Source organism: Euprymna scolopes, chromosome 37 (assembly GCF_053919585.1).
Source record: "Euprymna scolopes isolate OS-2025 chromosome 37, ASM5391958v1, whole genome shotgun sequence".
NCBI lineage: Eukaryota > Metazoa > Mollusca > Cephalopoda > Sepiida > Sepiolidae > Euprymna > Euprymna scolopes.
In genome coordinates, this window is record NC_136518.1 from 13,468,543 (window position 1) to 13,478,577 (window position 10,035).

Sequence of the window (10,035 nt, forward strand, 5' to 3'; positions counted from 1 at the left end):
TTACTTAATCCTCTAATTTTAATCATATTTATTTTGTCAAAATATAACAAGTATTTAGCACGAGTGGGGTTCGAACACACGCGGACACTTGTCCATTGGAACTTAAGTCCAACGCCTTAACCACTCGGCCCTCGTGCTGTCTACATCCGTGTGAACATAACTCTTTTTATTTTTTACTTAATCCTCTAATTTTAATCATATTTATTTTGTCAAAATATAACAAGTATTTAGCACGAGTGGGGTTCGAACCCACGCGGACACTTGTCCATTGGAACTTAAGTCCAACGCCTTAACCACTCGGCCATCGTGCTGTCAACATCCTAGTGGACATAACTCTTTTTATTTTTTACTTAATCTTCTAATTTTAATCATATATAATTTGTCAAAATATAACAAGTATTTAGCACGAGTGGGGTTCGAACCCACGCGGACACTTGTCCATTGGAACTTAAGTCCAACGCCTTAACCACTCGGCCATCGTGCTCTCTGTACTATAGTAAACATAATTCTTTTTATATTTGCTTAATCTTCTAATTTTAATCATATATAATTTGTCAAAATATAACAAGTATTTAGCACGAGTGGGGTTCGAACCCACGCGGACACTTGTCCATTGGAACTTAAGTCCAACGCCTTAACCACTCGGCCATCGTGCTGTCTACATCCGCGTGAACATAACTCTTTTTATTTTTTTCTTAATCCTCTAATTTTAATCATATTTATTTTGTCAAAATATAACAAGTATTTAGCACGAGTGGGGTTCGAACCCACGCGGACACTTGTCCATTGTAACTTAAGTCCAACGCCTTAACCAATCGGCCATCGTGCTCTCTGTATCCTAGTGAACATAACTCTTTTTATTTTTTACTTAATCTTCTAATTTCAATCATATTTAATTTGTCAAAATATAACAAGTATTTAGCACGAGTGGGGTTCGAACCCACGCGGACACTTGTCCATTGGAACTTAAGTCCAACGCCTTAACCACTCGGCCATCGTGCTCTCTGTACTCTAATGAACATAATTCTTTTTATATTTGCTTAATCTTCTAATTTTAGTCATATATAATTTGTCAAAACATAACAAGTATTTAGCACGAGTGGGGTTCGAACCCACGCTGACACTTGTCCATTGGAACTTAAGTCCAACGCCTTAACCACTCGGCCATCGTGCTGTCAACATCCTAGTGAACATAACTCTTTTTATTTTTTACTAAATCTTCTAATTTTAATCATATATAATTTGTCAAAATACAACAAGTATTTAGCACGAGTAGGGTTCGAACCCATGCGGACACTTGTCCATTGGAACTTAAGTCCAACGCCTTAACCACTCGCCCATCGTGCTGTCTACATCCGTGTGAACATAACTCTTTTTATTTTTTACTTAATCCTCTAATTTTAATCATATTTATTGTGTCAAAATATAACAAGTATTTAGCACGAGTGGGGTCGAACCAACGCTGACACTTGCCCATTGGAACTTAAGTCCAACGCCTTAACCACTCGGCCATCGTGCTCTCTGTATCCTAGTGAACATAACTCTTTTTATTTTTTACTTAATCGTCCAATTTTAATCATATTTAATTTGTCAAAATATACCAAGTATTTAGCACGAGTGGGGTTCGAACCCACGCGGACACTTGTCCATTGGAACTTAAGTCCAACGCCTTAACCACTCGGCCATCGTGCTGTCTACATCCGTGTGAACATAACTCTTTTTATTTTTTACTTAATCCTCTAATTTCAATCATATTTATTGTGTCAAAATATAACAAGTATTTAGCACGAGTGGGGGTCGAACCCACGCGGACACTTGTCCATTGGAACTTAAGTCCAACGCCTTAACCACTCGGCCATCATACTGTCAACATCCTAGTGGACATAACTCTTTTTATTTTTTACTTAATCTTCTAATTTTAATCATATATAATTTGTCAAAATATAACAAGTATTTAGCACGAGTGGGGTTCGAACCCACGCGGACACTTGTCCATTGGAACTTAAGTCCAACGCCTTAACCACTCGGCCATCGTGCTCTCTGTACTATAGTAAACATAATGCTTTTTATATTTGCTTAATCTTCTTATTTTAGTCATATATAATTTGTCAAAATATAACAAGTATTTAGCACGAGTGGGGTTCGAACCCACGCGGACACTTGTCCATTGGAACTTAAGTCCAACGCCTTAACCACTCGGCCATCGTGCTGTCTACATCCGCGTGAACATAACTCTTTTTATTTTTTACTAAATCTTCTAATTTTAATCATATATAATTTGTCAAAATACAACAAGTATTTAGCACGAGTGGGGTTCGAACCCACGCGGACACTTGTCCATTGGAACTTAAGTCCAACGCCTTAACCACTCGCCCATCGTGCTGTCTACATCCGTGTGAACATAACTCTTTTTATTTTTTACTTAATCCTCTAATTTTAATCATATTTATTTTGTCAAAATATAACAAGTATTTAGCACGAGTGGGGTTCTAACACACGCGGACACTTGTCCATTGGAACTTAAGTCCAACGCCTTAACCACTCGCCCATCGTGCTGTCAACATCGTAGTGAACATAACATTTTTTTTTTTTTACTAAATCTTCTAATTTTAATCATATATAATTTGTCAAAATATAACAAGTATTTAGCACGAGTGGGGTTCGAACCCACGCGGACACTTGTCCATTGGAACTTAAGTCCAACGCCTTAACCACTCGGCCATCGTGCTGTCTACATCCGTGTGAACATAACTCTTTTTATTTTTTACTTAATCCTCTAATTTCAATCATATTTATTGTGTCAAAATATAACAAGTATTTAGCACGAGTGGGGTTCGAACCCACGCGGACACTGTCCATTGGAACTTAAGTCCAACGCCTTAACCACCCGTCCATCGTGCTCTCTGCCCTCTAGTGAACATAATTCTTTTTTTATTTGCTTAATCTTCTAATTTTAGTCATATATAATTTGTCAAAATATAACAAGTATTTAGCACGAGTGGGGGTCGAACCCACGCGGACACTTGTCCATTGGAACTTAAGTCCAACGCCTTAACCACTCGGCCATCGTGCTGTCAACATCCTAGTGAACATAACTCTTTTTATTTTTTACTTAATCTTCTAATTTTAATCATATATAATTTGTCAAAATATAACAAGTATTTAGCACGAGTGGGGTTCGAACCCACGCGGACACTTGTCCATTGGAACTTAAGTCCAACGCCTTAACCACTCGGCCATCATACTGTCAACATCCTAGTGGACATAACTCTTTTTATTTTTTACTTAATCTTCTAATTTTAATCATATATAATTTGTCAAAATATAACAAGTATTTAGCACGAGTGGGGTTCGAACCCACGCGGACACTTGTCCATTGGAACTTAAGTCCAACGCCTTAACCACTCGGCCATCGTGCTCTCTGTACTATAGTAAACATAATGCTTTTTATATTTGCTTAATCTTCTTATTTTAGTCATATATAATTTGTAAAAATATAACAAGTATTTAGCACGAGTGGGGTTCGAACCCACGCGGACACTTGTCCATTGGAACTTAAGTCCAACGCCTTAACCACTCGGCCATCGTGCTGTCTACATCCGCGTGAACATAACTCTTTTTATTTTTTTCTTAATCCTCTAATTTTAATCATATTTATTTTGTCAAAATATAACAAGTATTTAGCACGAGTGGGGTTCGAACCCACGCGGACACTTGTCCATTGTAACTTAAGTCCAACGCCTTAACCAATCGGCCATCGTGCTCTCTGTATCCTAGTGAACATAACTCTTTTTATTTTTTACTTAATCTTCTAATTTCAATCATATTTAATTTGTCAAAATATAACAAGTATTTAGCACGAGTGGGGTTCGAACCCACGCGGACACTTGTCCATTGGAACTTAAGTCCAACGCCTTAACCACTCGGCCATCGTGCTCTCTGTACTCTAATGAACATAATTCTTTTTATATTTGCTTAATCTTCTAATTTTAGTCATATATAATTTGTCAAAACATAACAAGTATTTAGCACGAGTGGGGTTCGAACCCACGCGGACACTTGTCCATTGGAACTTAAGTCCAACGCCTTAACCACTCGGCCATCGTTCTGTCTACATCCGTGTGAACATAACTCTTTTTATTTTTTACTTAATCCTCTAATTTTAATCATATTTATTGTGTCAAAATATAACAAGTATTTAGCACGAGTGGGGTCGAACCAACGCTGACACTTGCCCATTGGAACTTAAGTCCAACGCCTTAACCACTCGGCCATCGTGCTCTCTGTATCCTAGTGAACATAACTCTTTTTATTTTTTACTTAATCGTCCAATTTTAATCATATTTAATTTGTCAAAATATACCAAGTATTTAGCACGAGTGGGGTTCGAACCCACGCGGACACTTGTCCATTGGAACTTAAGTCCAACGCCTTAACCACTCGGCCATCGTGCTGTCTACATCCGTGTGAACATAACTCTTTTTATTTTTTACTTAATCCTCTAATTTCAATCATATTTATTGTGTCAAAATATAACAAGTATTTAGCACGAGTGGGGTTCGAACCCACGCGGACACTGTCCATTGGAACTTAAGTCCAACGCCTTAACCACCCGTCCATCGTGCTCTCTGCCCTCTAGTGAACATAATTCTTTTTATATTTGCTTAATCTTCTAATTTTAGTCATATATAATTTGTCAAAATATAACAAGTATTTAGCACGAGTGGGGGTCGAACCCACGCGGACACTTGTCCATTGGAACTTAAATCCAACGCCTTAACCACTCGGCCATCGTGCTGTCAACATCCTAGTGAACATAACTCTTTTTATTTTTTACTTAATCTTCTAATTTTAATCATATATAATTTGTCAAAATATAACAAGTATTTAGCACGAGTGGGGTTCGAACCCACGCGGACACTTGTCCATTGGAACTTAAGTCCAACGCCTTAACCACTCGGCCATCATACTGTCAACATCCTAGTGGACATAACTCTTTTTATTTTTTACTTAATCTTCTAATTTTAATCATATATAATTTGTCAAAATATAACAAGTATTTAGCACGAGTGGGGTTCGAACCCACGCGGACACTTGTCCATTGGAACTTAAGTCCAACGCCTTAACCACTCGCCCATCGTGCTGTCTACATCCGTGTGAACATAACTCTTTTTATTTTTTACTTAATCCTCTAATTTTAATCATATTTATTTTGTCAAAATATAACAAGTATTTAGCACGAGTGGGGTTCTAACACACGCGGACACTTGTCCATTGGAACTTAAGTCCAACGCCTTAACCACTCGGCCATCGTGCTGTCTACATCCGTGTGAACATAACTCTTTTTATTTTTTACTTAATCCTCTAATTTTAATCATATTTATTTTGTCAAAATATAACAAGTATTTAGCACGAGTGGGGTTCGAACCCACGCGGACACTTGTCCATTGGAACTTAAGTCCAACGCCTTAACCACTCGGCCATCGTGCTCTCTGTACTATAGTAAACATAATTCTTTTTATATTTGCTTAATCTTCTTATTTTAGTCATATATAATTTGTCAAAATATAACAAGTATTTAGCACGAGTGGGGTTCGAACCCACGCGGACACTTGTCCATTGGAACTTAAGTCCAACGCCTTAACCACTCGGCCATCGTGCTCTCTGTATCCTAGTGAACATAACTCTTTTTATTTTTTACTTAATCTTCTAATTTTAATCATATTTAATTTGTCAAAATATAACAAGTATTTAGCACGAGTGGGGTTCGAACCCATGCGGACACTTGTCCATTGGAACTTAAGTCCAACGCCTTAACCAATCGGCCATCGTGCTCTCTGTATCCTAGTGAACATAACTCTTTTTATTTTTTACTTAATCTTCTAATTTCAATCATATGTAATTTGTCAAAATATAACAAGTATTTAGCACGAGTGGGGTTCGAACCCACGCGGACACTTGTCCATTGGAACTTAAGTCCAACGCCTTAACCACTCGACCATCTTGCTGTCTACATCCGTGTGAACATAACTCTTTTTATTTTTTACTTAATCCTCTAATTTTAATCATATTTATTGTGTCATAATATAACAAGTATTTAGCACGAGTGGGGTTAGAACCCACGCGGACACTGTCAATTGGAACTTAAGTCCAACGCCTTAACCACCCGTCCATCGTGCTCTCTGTATTCTAGTGAACATAATTCTTTTTGTATTTGCTTAATCTTCTAATTTTAGTCATGTATAATTTGTCAAAATATAACAAGTATTTAGCACGAGTGGGGTCGAACCAACGCTGACACTTGTCCATTGGAACTTAAGTCCAACGCCTTAACCACTCGGCCATCGTGCTCTCTGTATCCTAGTCAACATAACTCTTTTTATTTTTTACTTAATCTTCTAATTTTAATCATATTTATTTTGTCAAAATATAACAAGTATTTAGCACGAGTGGGGTTCTAACACACGCGGACACTTGTCCATTGGAACTTAAGTCCAACGCCTTAACCACTCGGCCATCGTGCTGTCTACATCCGTGTGAACATAACTCTTTTTATTTTTTACTTAATCCTCTAATTTTAATCATATTTATTTTGTCAAAATATAACAAGTATTTAGCACGAGTGGGGTTCGAACCCACGCGGACACTTGTCCATTGGAACTTAAGTCCAACGCCTTAACCACTCGGCCATCGTGCTCTCTGTACTATAGTAAACATAATTCTTTTTATATTTGCTTAATCTTCTTATTTTAGTCATATATAATTTGTCAAAATATAACAAGTATTTAGCACGAGTGGGGTTCGAACCCACGCGGACACTTGTCCATTGGAACTTAAGTCCAACGCCTTAACCACTCGGCCATCGTGCTCTCTGTATCCTAGTGAACATAACTCTTTTTATTTTTTACTTAATCTTCTAATTTTAATCATATTTAATTTGTCAAAATATAACAAGTATTTAGCACGAGTGGGGTTCGAACCCACGCGGACACTTGTCCATTGGAACTTAAGTCCAACGCCTTAACCACTCGGCCATCGTGCTGTCTACATCCGTGTGAACATAACTCTTTTTATTTTTTACTTAATCCTCTAATTTTAATCATATTTATTTTGTCAAAATATAACAAGTATTTAGCACGAGTGGGGTTCGAACCCACGCGGACACTTTTCAATTGGAACTTAAGTCCAACGCCTTAACCAATCGGCCATCGTGCTCTCTGTATCCTAGTGAACATAACTCTTTTTATTTTTTACTTAATCTTCTAATTTCAATCATATGTAATTTGTCTAAATATAACAAGTATTTAGCACGAGTGGGGTTCGAACCCACGCGGACACTTGTCCATTGGAACTTAAGTCCAACGCCTTAACCACTCGACCATCGTGCTGTCTACATCCGTGTGAACATAACTCTTTTTATTTTTTACTTTATCTTATAATTTTAATCATATTTATTTTGTCAAAATATAACAAGTATTTAGCACGAGCGGGGTTCGAACCCACGCGGACACTTGTCCATTGGAACTTAAGTCCAACGCCTTAACCACTCGGCCATCGTGCTCTCTGTACTCTAGTGAACATAATTCTTTTTATATTTGCTTAATCTACTAATTTTAGTCATATATAATTTGTCAAAACATAACAAGTATTTAGCACGAGTGGGGTTCGAACCCACGCGGACACTTGTCCATTGTAACTTAAGTCCAACGCCTTAACCACTCGGCCATCGTGCTGTCTCCATCCGTGTGAACATAACTCTTTTTATTTTTTACTTAATCCCTTAATTTTAATCATATTTATTGTGTCAAAATATAACAAGTATTTAGCACGAGTGGGGTTCGAACCCACGCGGACACTTGTCCATTGGAACTTAAGTCCAACGCCTTAACCACTCGGCCATCGTGCTGTCAACATCCTAGTGGACATAACTCTTTTTATTTTTTACTTAATCTTCTAATTTTAATCATATATAATTTGTCAAAACATATCAAGTATTTAGCACGAGTGGGGTTCGAACCCACGCGGACACTTGTCCATTGGAACTTAAGTCCAACGCCTTAACCACTCGCCCATCGTGCTCTCTGTACTATAGTAAACATAATTCTTTTTATATTTGCTTAATCTTCTTATTTTAGTCATATATAATTTGTCAAAATATAACAAGTATTTAGCACGAGTGGGGTTCGAACCCACGCAGACACTTGTCCATTGGAACTTAAGTCCAACGCCTTAACCACTCGACCATCGTGCTGTCTACATCCGCGTGAACATAACTCTTTTTATTTTTTACTTTATCTTCTAATTTTAATCATATTTATTTTGTCAAAATATAACAAGTATTTAGCACGAGCGGGGTTCGAACCCACGCGGACACTTGTCCATTGGAACTTAAGTCCAACGCCTTAACCACTCGCCCATCGTGCTCTCTGTACTCTAGTGAACATAATTCTTTTTATATTTGCTTAATCTTCTAATTTTAGTCATATATAATTTGTCAAAACATAACAAAAATTTAGCACGAGTGGGGTTCGAACCCACGCGGACACTTGTCCATTGGAACTTAAGTCCAACGCCTTAACCACTCGCCCATCGTGCTGTCAACATCCTAGTGAACATAACTTTTTTTATTTTTTACTAAATCTTCTAATTTTAATCATATATAATTGTCAAAATATAACAAGTATTTAGCACGAGTGGGGTTCGAACCCACGCGGACACTTGTCCATTGGAACTTAAGTCCAACGCCTTAACCACTCGGCCATCGTGCTGTCTAAATCCGTGTGAACATAACTCTTTTTATTTTTTACTTAATCCTCTAATTTTAATCATATTTATTGTGTCAAAATAGAACAAGTATTTAGCACGAGTGGGGTTCGAACCCACGCGGACACTGTCCATTGGAACTTAAGTCCAACGCCTTAACCACCCGTCCATCGTGCTCTCTGCCCTCTAGTGAACATAATTCTTTTTATATTTGCTTAATCTTCTAATTTTAGTCATATATAATTTGTCAAAATATAACAAGTATTTAGCACGAGTGGGGGTCGAACCCACGCGGACACTTGTCCATTGGAACTTAAGTCCAACGCCTTAACCACTCGGCCATCGTGCTGTCTACATCCGCGTGAACATAACTCTTTTTATTTTTTACTTAATCCTCTAATTTTAATCATATTTATTTTGTCAAAATATAACAAGTATTTAGCACGAGTGGGGTTCGAACCCACGCGGACACTTGTCTATTGGAACTTAAGTCCAATGCCTTAACCACTCAGCCGTCGTGCTCTCTGTATCCTAGTGAACATAACTCTTTTTATTTTTTACTTAATCTTCTAATTTTAATCATATTTAATTTGTCAAAATATAACAAGTATTTAGCACGAGTGGGGTTCAAACCCACGCGGACACTTGTCCATTGGAACTTAAGTCCAACGCCTTAACCACTCTGCCATCGCGCTGTCTACATCCTAGTCAACTTAACTCTTTTAATTTTTTACTTAATCCTCTAATTTTAATCATATTTATTTTGTCAAAATATAACAAGTATTTAGCACGAGTGGGGTGTAACCCACGCGGACACTTGCCCATTGGAACTTAAGTCCAACACCTTAACCACTCGGCCATCGTGCTGTCTACATCCGTCTGAACATACCTCTTTTTATTTTTTACTTAATCCTCTAATTTTAATCATATTTATTTTGTCAAAATATAACAAGTATTTAGCACGAGTGGGGTTCGAACACACGCGGACACTTTTCCATTGGACCTTAAGTCCAGCGCCTTAACAACTCGGCCATCGTGTTGTCTACATCCGTGTGAACACAACTCTTTTTATTTTTTACTTAATCTTCTAATTTTAATCATATATAATTTGTCAAAATATAACAAGTATTTAGCACGAGTGGGGTTCGAATCCACGCGGACACTTGTCCATTGGAACTTAAGACCAACGCCTTAACCACTCGGCCATCATGCTGTCTACATCCTAGTGAACATAACTCTTTTTTTTTTTACTTAATCCTCTGATTTTAATCA

At 37.5% G+C, this 10,035-nt stretch overlaps 53 non-coding genes across 53 annotated transcripts; all 53 read right to left on the reverse strand.

Annotated features, from left to right (window-relative positions):
* Window positions 1-55: 55 nt before the first annotated feature.
* Trnal-uaa (transfer RNA leucine (anticodon UAA)) lies at window positions 56-138 on the reverse strand. The gene has a single exon. It is a non-coding gene; the product is annotated as a tRNA-Leu (tRNA).
* A 90-nt stretch (window positions 139-228) lies between these two features.
* Window positions 229-311, reverse strand: Trnal-uaa (transfer RNA leucine (anticodon UAA)). The gene has a single exon. It is a non-coding gene; the product is annotated as a tRNA-Leu (tRNA).
* Window positions 312-401: 90 nt separating this feature from the next.
* Trnal-uaa (transfer RNA leucine (anticodon UAA)) lies at window positions 402-484 on the reverse strand. The gene has a single exon. It is a non-coding gene; the product is annotated as a tRNA-Leu (tRNA).
* An 89-nt stretch (window positions 485-573) lies between these two features.
* On the reverse strand, window positions 574-656 carry Trnal-uaa (transfer RNA leucine (anticodon UAA)). The gene has a single exon. It is a non-coding gene; the product is annotated as a tRNA-Leu (tRNA).
* A 90-nt stretch (window positions 657-746) lies between these two features.
* Window positions 747-829, reverse strand: Trnal-uaa (transfer RNA leucine (anticodon UAA)). Its single transcript has one exon. It is a non-coding gene; the product is annotated as a tRNA-Leu (tRNA).
* Window positions 830-919: 90 nt separating this feature from the next.
* Trnal-uaa (transfer RNA leucine (anticodon UAA)) lies at window positions 920-1,002 on the reverse strand. The gene has a single exon. It is a non-coding gene; the product is annotated as a tRNA-Leu (tRNA).
* Window positions 1,003-1,091: 89 nt separating this feature from the next.
* On the reverse strand, window positions 1,092-1,174 carry Trnal-uaa (transfer RNA leucine (anticodon UAA)). The gene has a single exon. It is a non-coding gene; the product is annotated as a tRNA-Leu (tRNA).
* Window positions 1,175-1,264: 90 nt separating this feature from the next.
* Trnal-uaa (transfer RNA leucine (anticodon UAA)) lies at window positions 1,265-1,347 on the reverse strand. Its single transcript has one exon. It is a non-coding gene; the product is annotated as a tRNA-Leu (tRNA).
* A 262-nt stretch (window positions 1,348-1,609) lies between these two features.
* Trnal-uaa (transfer RNA leucine (anticodon UAA)) lies at window positions 1,610-1,692 on the reverse strand. Its single transcript has one exon. It is a non-coding gene; the product is annotated as a tRNA-Leu (tRNA).
* A 90-nt stretch (window positions 1,693-1,782) lies between these two features.
* Trnal-uaa (transfer RNA leucine (anticodon UAA)) lies at window positions 1,783-1,865 on the reverse strand. Its single transcript has one exon. It is a non-coding gene; the product is annotated as a tRNA-Leu (tRNA).
* A 90-nt stretch (window positions 1,866-1,955) lies between these two features.
* Window positions 1,956-2,038, reverse strand: Trnal-uaa (transfer RNA leucine (anticodon UAA)). Its single transcript has one exon. It is a non-coding gene; the product is annotated as a tRNA-Leu (tRNA).
* An 89-nt stretch (window positions 2,039-2,127) lies between these two features.
* Trnal-uaa (transfer RNA leucine (anticodon UAA)) lies at window positions 2,128-2,210 on the reverse strand. Its single transcript has one exon. It is a non-coding gene; the product is annotated as a tRNA-Leu (tRNA).
* A 90-nt stretch (window positions 2,211-2,300) lies between these two features.
* Trnal-uaa (transfer RNA leucine (anticodon UAA)) lies at window positions 2,301-2,383 on the reverse strand. Its single transcript has one exon. It is a non-coding gene; the product is annotated as a tRNA-Leu (tRNA).
* Window positions 2,384-2,473: 90 nt separating this feature from the next.
* Trnal-uaa (transfer RNA leucine (anticodon UAA)) lies at window positions 2,474-2,556 on the reverse strand. Its single transcript has one exon. It is a non-coding gene; the product is annotated as a tRNA-Leu (tRNA).
* Window positions 2,557-2,646: 90 nt separating this feature from the next.
* Trnal-uaa (transfer RNA leucine (anticodon UAA)) lies at window positions 2,647-2,729 on the reverse strand. The gene has a single exon. It is a non-coding gene; the product is annotated as a tRNA-Leu (tRNA).
* Window positions 2,730-2,819: 90 nt separating this feature from the next.
* On the reverse strand, window positions 2,820-2,901 carry Trnal-uaa (transfer RNA leucine (anticodon UAA)). Its single transcript has one exon. It is a non-coding gene; the product is annotated as a tRNA-Leu (tRNA).
* An 89-nt stretch (window positions 2,902-2,990) lies between these two features.
* On the reverse strand, window positions 2,991-3,073 carry Trnal-uaa (transfer RNA leucine (anticodon UAA)). Its single transcript has one exon. It is a non-coding gene; the product is annotated as a tRNA-Leu (tRNA).
* Window positions 3,074-3,163: 90 nt separating this feature from the next.
* On the reverse strand, window positions 3,164-3,246 carry Trnal-uaa (transfer RNA leucine (anticodon UAA)). The gene has a single exon. It is a non-coding gene; the product is annotated as a tRNA-Leu (tRNA).
* Window positions 3,247-3,336: 90 nt separating this feature from the next.
* On the reverse strand, window positions 3,337-3,419 carry Trnal-uaa (transfer RNA leucine (anticodon UAA)). Its single transcript has one exon. It is a non-coding gene; the product is annotated as a tRNA-Leu (tRNA).
* An 89-nt stretch (window positions 3,420-3,508) lies between these two features.
* Trnal-uaa (transfer RNA leucine (anticodon UAA)) lies at window positions 3,509-3,591 on the reverse strand. The gene has a single exon. It is a non-coding gene; the product is annotated as a tRNA-Leu (tRNA).
* A 90-nt stretch (window positions 3,592-3,681) lies between these two features.
* Trnal-uaa (transfer RNA leucine (anticodon UAA)) lies at window positions 3,682-3,764 on the reverse strand. Its single transcript has one exon. It is a non-coding gene; the product is annotated as a tRNA-Leu (tRNA).
* A 90-nt stretch (window positions 3,765-3,854) lies between these two features.
* On the reverse strand, window positions 3,855-3,937 carry Trnal-uaa (transfer RNA leucine (anticodon UAA)). Its single transcript has one exon. It is a non-coding gene; the product is annotated as a tRNA-Leu (tRNA).
* An 89-nt stretch (window positions 3,938-4,026) lies between these two features.
* Trnal-uaa (transfer RNA leucine (anticodon UAA)) lies at window positions 4,027-4,109 on the reverse strand. Its single transcript has one exon. It is a non-coding gene; the product is annotated as a tRNA-Leu (tRNA).
* A 262-nt stretch (window positions 4,110-4,371) lies between these two features.
* Trnal-uaa (transfer RNA leucine (anticodon UAA)) lies at window positions 4,372-4,454 on the reverse strand. The gene has a single exon. It is a non-coding gene; the product is annotated as a tRNA-Leu (tRNA).
* A 90-nt stretch (window positions 4,455-4,544) lies between these two features.
* Window positions 4,545-4,626, reverse strand: Trnal-uaa (transfer RNA leucine (anticodon UAA)). The gene has a single exon. It is a non-coding gene; the product is annotated as a tRNA-Leu (tRNA).
* An 89-nt stretch (window positions 4,627-4,715) lies between these two features.
* Trnal-uaa (transfer RNA leucine (anticodon UAA)) lies at window positions 4,716-4,798 on the reverse strand. The gene has a single exon. It is a non-coding gene; the product is annotated as a tRNA-Leu (tRNA).
* Window positions 4,799-4,888: 90 nt separating this feature from the next.
* On the reverse strand, window positions 4,889-4,971 carry Trnal-uaa (transfer RNA leucine (anticodon UAA)). Its single transcript has one exon. It is a non-coding gene; the product is annotated as a tRNA-Leu (tRNA).
* A 90-nt stretch (window positions 4,972-5,061) lies between these two features.
* Window positions 5,062-5,144, reverse strand: Trnal-uaa (transfer RNA leucine (anticodon UAA)). Its single transcript has one exon. It is a non-coding gene; the product is annotated as a tRNA-Leu (tRNA).
* Window positions 5,145-5,234: 90 nt separating this feature from the next.
* Window positions 5,235-5,317, reverse strand: Trnal-uaa (transfer RNA leucine (anticodon UAA)). Its single transcript has one exon. It is a non-coding gene; the product is annotated as a tRNA-Leu (tRNA).
* Window positions 5,318-5,407: 90 nt separating this feature from the next.
* Window positions 5,408-5,490, reverse strand: Trnal-uaa (transfer RNA leucine (anticodon UAA)). The gene has a single exon. It is a non-coding gene; the product is annotated as a tRNA-Leu (tRNA).
* An 89-nt stretch (window positions 5,491-5,579) lies between these two features.
* On the reverse strand, window positions 5,580-5,662 carry Trnal-uaa (transfer RNA leucine (anticodon UAA)). Its single transcript has one exon. It is a non-coding gene; the product is annotated as a tRNA-Leu (tRNA).
* Window positions 5,663-5,752: 90 nt separating this feature from the next.
* Trnal-uaa (transfer RNA leucine (anticodon UAA)) lies at window positions 5,753-5,835 on the reverse strand. The gene has a single exon. It is a non-coding gene; the product is annotated as a tRNA-Leu (tRNA).
* A 90-nt stretch (window positions 5,836-5,925) lies between these two features.
* Trnal-uaa (transfer RNA leucine (anticodon UAA)) lies at window positions 5,926-6,008 on the reverse strand. The gene has a single exon. It is a non-coding gene; the product is annotated as a tRNA-Leu (tRNA).
* A 261-nt stretch (window positions 6,009-6,269) lies between these two features.
* Window positions 6,270-6,351, reverse strand: Trnal-uaa (transfer RNA leucine (anticodon UAA)). The gene has a single exon. It is a non-coding gene; the product is annotated as a tRNA-Leu (tRNA).
* Window positions 6,352-6,441: 90 nt separating this feature from the next.
* Window positions 6,442-6,524, reverse strand: Trnal-uaa (transfer RNA leucine (anticodon UAA)). Its single transcript has one exon. It is a non-coding gene; the product is annotated as a tRNA-Leu (tRNA).
* A 90-nt stretch (window positions 6,525-6,614) lies between these two features.
* On the reverse strand, window positions 6,615-6,697 carry Trnal-uaa (transfer RNA leucine (anticodon UAA)). Its single transcript has one exon. It is a non-coding gene; the product is annotated as a tRNA-Leu (tRNA).
* An 89-nt stretch (window positions 6,698-6,786) lies between these two features.
* Trnal-uaa (transfer RNA leucine (anticodon UAA)) lies at window positions 6,787-6,869 on the reverse strand. The gene has a single exon. It is a non-coding gene; the product is annotated as a tRNA-Leu (tRNA).
* Window positions 6,870-6,959: 90 nt separating this feature from the next.
* On the reverse strand, window positions 6,960-7,042 carry Trnal-uaa (transfer RNA leucine (anticodon UAA)). Its single transcript has one exon. It is a non-coding gene; the product is annotated as a tRNA-Leu (tRNA).
* Window positions 7,043-7,132: 90 nt separating this feature from the next.
* On the reverse strand, window positions 7,133-7,215 carry Trnal-uaa (transfer RNA leucine (anticodon UAA)). The gene has a single exon. It is a non-coding gene; the product is annotated as a tRNA-Leu (tRNA).
* A 90-nt stretch (window positions 7,216-7,305) lies between these two features.
* Trnal-uaa (transfer RNA leucine (anticodon UAA)) lies at window positions 7,306-7,388 on the reverse strand. Its single transcript has one exon. It is a non-coding gene; the product is annotated as a tRNA-Leu (tRNA).
* A 90-nt stretch (window positions 7,389-7,478) lies between these two features.
* Window positions 7,479-7,561, reverse strand: Trnal-uaa (transfer RNA leucine (anticodon UAA)). Its single transcript has one exon. It is a non-coding gene; the product is annotated as a tRNA-Leu (tRNA).
* An 89-nt stretch (window positions 7,562-7,650) lies between these two features.
* Trnal-uaa (transfer RNA leucine (anticodon UAA)) lies at window positions 7,651-7,733 on the reverse strand. Its single transcript has one exon. It is a non-coding gene; the product is annotated as a tRNA-Leu (tRNA).
* Window positions 7,734-7,823: 90 nt separating this feature from the next.
* On the reverse strand, window positions 7,824-7,906 carry Trnal-uaa (transfer RNA leucine (anticodon UAA)). Its single transcript has one exon. It is a non-coding gene; the product is annotated as a tRNA-Leu (tRNA).
* Window positions 7,907-7,996: 90 nt separating this feature from the next.
* On the reverse strand, window positions 7,997-8,079 carry Trnal-uaa (transfer RNA leucine (anticodon UAA)). Its single transcript has one exon. It is a non-coding gene; the product is annotated as a tRNA-Leu (tRNA).
* Window positions 8,080-8,168: 89 nt separating this feature from the next.
* Trnal-uaa (transfer RNA leucine (anticodon UAA)) lies at window positions 8,169-8,251 on the reverse strand. The gene has a single exon. It is a non-coding gene; the product is annotated as a tRNA-Leu (tRNA).
* A 90-nt stretch (window positions 8,252-8,341) lies between these two features.
* Trnal-uaa (transfer RNA leucine (anticodon UAA)) lies at window positions 8,342-8,424 on the reverse strand. The gene has a single exon. It is a non-coding gene; the product is annotated as a tRNA-Leu (tRNA).
* An 89-nt stretch (window positions 8,425-8,513) lies between these two features.
* Window positions 8,514-8,596, reverse strand: Trnal-uaa (transfer RNA leucine (anticodon UAA)). Its single transcript has one exon. It is a non-coding gene; the product is annotated as a tRNA-Leu (tRNA).
* Window positions 8,597-8,685: 89 nt separating this feature from the next.
* Trnal-uaa (transfer RNA leucine (anticodon UAA)) lies at window positions 8,686-8,768 on the reverse strand. The gene has a single exon. It is a non-coding gene; the product is annotated as a tRNA-Leu (tRNA).
* Window positions 8,769-8,858: 90 nt separating this feature from the next.
* Window positions 8,859-8,940, reverse strand: Trnal-uaa (transfer RNA leucine (anticodon UAA)). The gene has a single exon. It is a non-coding gene; the product is annotated as a tRNA-Leu (tRNA).
* Window positions 8,941-9,029: 89 nt separating this feature from the next.
* On the reverse strand, window positions 9,030-9,112 carry Trnal-uaa (transfer RNA leucine (anticodon UAA)). Its single transcript has one exon. It is a non-coding gene; the product is annotated as a tRNA-Leu (tRNA).
* A 90-nt stretch (window positions 9,113-9,202) lies between these two features.
* On the reverse strand, window positions 9,203-9,285 carry Trnal-uaa (transfer RNA leucine (anticodon UAA)). Its single transcript has one exon. It is a non-coding gene; the product is annotated as a tRNA-Leu (tRNA).
* A 90-nt stretch (window positions 9,286-9,375) lies between these two features.
* On the reverse strand, window positions 9,376-9,458 carry Trnal-uaa (transfer RNA leucine (anticodon UAA)). Its single transcript has one exon. It is a non-coding gene; the product is annotated as a tRNA-Leu (tRNA).
* A 435-nt stretch (window positions 9,459-9,893) lies between these two features.
* Trnal-uaa (transfer RNA leucine (anticodon UAA)) lies at window positions 9,894-9,976 on the reverse strand. The gene has a single exon. It is a non-coding gene; the product is annotated as a tRNA-Leu (tRNA).
* Between the last annotated feature and the right edge of the window lie 59 nt (window positions 9,977-10,035).